Below are 4,475 nucleotides of genomic sequence, written 5' to 3'. Positions count from 1 at the left end.
AGTTGAAAAACAAATTACTAGTGTGAAGTTTTCTAACTTATAAAAAGTTATATTTTTAAAAGTTACATTATTAATAAAAGTTATATATATATAAATCCTCATTATGGAGACCACAATTTTTTAGTCAAATGGAGAATAACAGAGGAATGAAAGGGGTTGTTTTTATCAGTGAGGATAGGCTAAGTTTGCTGTACTAACCAACAATACCAGGATCTCAGTGGCTTAACTCCAGAAAAAGCTACTGCTTATTTTTGTCAATTGTGCAACATCCACTGTGAGTCTGATGATGCACATATCTTATGGTAGGAAGTAATAGAGAGGATGTGACCGTTGTTTGAGCCTTGAGCTGGACTCGGGCAATGAGAGCCTCTTCATCTCTTCCCCTGTCCTTGGCATGTACATTCTGCCTACTGTTCCCACAGTGGGAGCTATTCCAAAGACAGAAGTGAGAGTAAGGTGCTTTTGAGACCACCTGGACAGTATATGTGACTAAACCCTATTAAGGCCTTCATATAAACTTTTAAAATGCTGGTGGGCGGATACAGAGAGCTATTCCTCTTGTGGCTGCCCAAGTTAACCCCACATGTATGTTCCCTTGCTTATTCAACTGCCACCTACCAATCTGGAATGGTCTGCCTCTTTTCCCAGTCTCTCCCTGCCCTCCATGATAGGGTTCCAATCTGGGAACCAAGACTGCTTCAAGCGCTGGTGCCAAACATCTGCCCACCAAGCCCCGTCCTTACTTGCTGCAGTAGGAGGATGAGAACACAAGAGGATCTCACATGATTAGATGCTTTGGCCCAGAAATGACATAGGCAACTGAATGCATCATCCTGTAAGTCATTCCACTCATATCTCACAGGGCTGTTTTTCATTTGCCTAGAGGTATAGGAGATCCAGGCATTGCTGAAAACCCTAGAAATATGTTTATCATGGGATTCTGAGCAGAACCTAATGCAATGATTTCCTTGTAGTAGTCACTGTACACTGAATTAACTTCAATTTCAACTAGCTAAATAATTTACTCTCAACTTGGGTCTTGCATAGGTACCTGGGATATGGCTGGGCCACTCCTAGAATTCAGATATGTCTGGGAAGCCTGGAACTTTGGGGGCACAGACCTGCCAAAAGTCCATTTGCAAGAGTAATGGAGAGATTAATGAGGGGAAGACCCACCCCAAGGGAGCAGAGAGTTGGGAAGATCATAGTGTTCCAATAACAGCATGAATGATTGGAAAGGAGGGAAGTCCAAGTGGTGTTTGGATGAGTGGTGCTTCTACTGAGAACAAATGAAAGAGGTGGTATATTATTAACTCGTAAAGATGTGGGTACAATTTGTTTTGCTCTGAGTAGTCATTTAACAAATACAATGGAACACAATGCACGGGGTCTTCCATAAGCTTTGACCCCAAACAGAAATGGACAGGAAGAGAGCTGAAGAATTGGCAGGACTTGACACTGCCTGGCAATCAGTGGTGATATCTGGTAGAAGTGGCCACAGAGCCAGTCTGGAGTATCAGTGACCAGGAAACACAGCAGCGCCTAGAGGATGAAGATCGTTTGGAAAGTGGCAGAGCCCTCGAAACAGTACAGGAGCCCAGCCTCTGGGGCCAGTGATAAAACCACATGATAAGAGAGACTATGGACTCTGAAAAACAATCAGAGGGGTGGGAGGTCGGGGTACCAGGTGGTGGGTATTATAGAGGGCACAGATTGCATGGAGCACTGGATGTGGTGAAAAAATAATGATACTGTTATGCTGAAAATAAATAAATGAAAAAAAAAAAAAAACACATGATAAGAAATGGGGCCAAAGCAGAAGAGTGGAGAAAATGTAGACTTATTTCAGGGTAACTGAGCAGAGTTTTTCATAGTGCTTTACTCAGAACCACCTTCACAGGCAAGAGCCATTCCCCAGATGCTGGGCATATTAGCTGCTCAAAGTTTGTAGCTGGCTCTTATAAAGAGAACTTCCTCCAGCCAAATGGGAGTTCTCTTGCCCAGGAGATGACATCCTTCTTGAAGACTCCTGTCAACACTGACAAAACTGGGTATGTAAAAAGTTGGACTGCTTGCCTAGAGGTGTTTTCAGCTCTGGTGCTGCTCAAACGCCAGATCTCCCCAGGGAGGAAGGTCTAGAGCTACATTCTAACTGAGGCTGTATATCCTTGCTTGGTTCTACCTCTGCATTATCCCATTTTCTCTCTCTCTCTCTGTCTTTTTTTCCTGCTATGGAACTGAAGCCCTAACACAGTCTCTGCATCTAGAGAAATCACCCTAAATAATGAGGAAATGTGGGGAGAATAAAGACACTAGACTTCTCCCAGAGAGGTAGCATTTGCCCTGAGATCTGCAGAGTGAAGAAAGGCTTCCTCTCGTCCAACCTTTTGCTCTCATTATTGGTTTAGCTCAGAAAACTTACCTTCCTCCTCAAAGATAGCAAGTCTTATCATCCTGCTAGATCCCTTAATGCCACAAGCTTTCATGGAATCTTTCCAGATCACTCTAACTCATGGTGATATTCTCTGAAGTTTAATGCTCGTTATTGTTTGTGTTATTAATTCAGCAGTTGATCCTTCAATATTGTGATATTTCAACATTTCTCCAGCAAATTTATTCTTTGAATAAATATTTAGACATCGGGTGGTGAAACAACTAAGACATGGTGCTATTTCTATGATCTGTTTTAATAAGAAATATAGATATGTAAACCTATTATAACATATTTTTAAGACAGTGAGAGAGAGAGTGAGAAAGAGAACAGGAGGAGGAGCAGAGAGAGAGGGAGAGAAAGAATCTTAACCAGGCACCACACTCAGCATGAAGCCCAACATGGGACTCGATCTCATGACCTGAGATCATGACCTGAGCATAAATCAAGAGTCAGACGCTTTATTACAATATTTTGAAGGACATGTATAATACATTGTGAGAATTGGGGATGTTTTCACAAAGGCAATATTGTAACAGTGTTTTGAAAGATGATTAGAAGTTAAAGAGGGATAAAGAATTTCAGGTAAAGGTACACTCAAGAAACTGAGATTGATTCACAGGTTATAAGCAAGAGGAAGAGAACAGGAGAAGAAAGTGCAGAAAGGAAAGTAAGATCTTAACTAGAAAAGACCTCTACACCCTGCACCCAAGTTCTACCTGGTAGGCAATAAGAGCCCAGCAGGTGTTAGTAACCCAAGGATGATGCTTGTACATATTATATTATCATTTACATTCCAAAAGCCTTACCTGCTGTAACTTGAAAATCATGCAACTTTTCCTTCAAAAACTTACAAACTATCTTAGACATAAAAAATGTACAGAGTGCAACAGAATGATTATCTCTCATACTCTTCCCAGCTTAAGACATACAACATTTCAACAGTTTCCATTATTCTCCCTTTCAGATACAACTTCTCTTCTGAATCTAGTGTTTATCAATTCATCCTTTATTTTACCCATATTTTTACTACATATAATGTATACAAATATAACCACCTAGAAATATCCTTCTTAGCTTGCCTTTATTAATATCATGTTTGTGATATTGACCCTTCAAATGTATCTACTTTCATTGATATATAGGGTGTTACTGTGTGATATAGTACACTTTATTTTCCTCCTATTAATATATATTTAGTTTATTTCCAGTTGAACCATTTTAAGTGCTGCCAATATGAACATCCATATACATGTTTCTTTGTATATATATATGGGAGAGAGGTACAAGAATAACATGGTTGGGTCATTCAGTGTGCATGTTTGCAGCTTTATGCAATATTGCCAAAGAGCCACCCAAAGTGATTGTGCCAATTTTTGACCCTGCCACCAGAACCTAAATATTCCAATTGCCCCTCATTCTTTCCAATACTTGGTGTTATCACACTCAGTGTCTTTAGTATCTCGCTGTTAAACTAGTATTTCATTGTGGAACTAGTTTTCATTTTCCCAAATATTTGTGAGATTTTCTCTCCATTGACATTTTTCTATTTGATTTTTTTTTCTGACTTTTTATTAGACCTATGTGCTACAAATATTACAGTCTTAGGTTTATTTTTTCATTTTAATTTTTGTGCTTTTTTGAGATCTAAGTATTTTCATTTTAATGTGGTCAGATATGAAACCAATTTTTGTATTTGTGGCTTTCTATTTGCTTGCTTACAAGATCCTTCCATATTCAAGTTCATAAAAATACTGTCCTATATTTTCACCTGTATACTCAAAGTATTATTTTTCCCATTTTAGCATTTTAAATTTATTTTTAAATATAATATGAAGTATGGGCCATATTTTCTATATAAGTTTCATGTAGACCACTAAATAATAGGTCTCTCTATTCTTTTGGAACCAACTGAGAAATAGAAGCAAAAATCAGGTAAAGGGAGCCTAGGATAGCATCATTATGTATGTTACTAAAAAAAAGCTGATAGATTATGGTTTTAGATCTGAAGCCAGATGGACCTGCTAAGAATTTACTCCTAAAT

Source organism: Neovison vison, chromosome 4 (assembly GCF_020171115.1).
Source record: "Neovison vison isolate M4711 chromosome 4, ASM_NN_V1, whole genome shotgun sequence".
In the NCBI taxonomy this organism is placed as follows: domain Eukaryota; kingdom Metazoa; phylum Chordata; class Mammalia; order Carnivora; family Mustelidae; genus Neogale; species Neogale vison.
The sequence above is the reverse complement of the archived record's forward strand: the minus strand, read 5'-3'. Positions refer to the sequence as shown.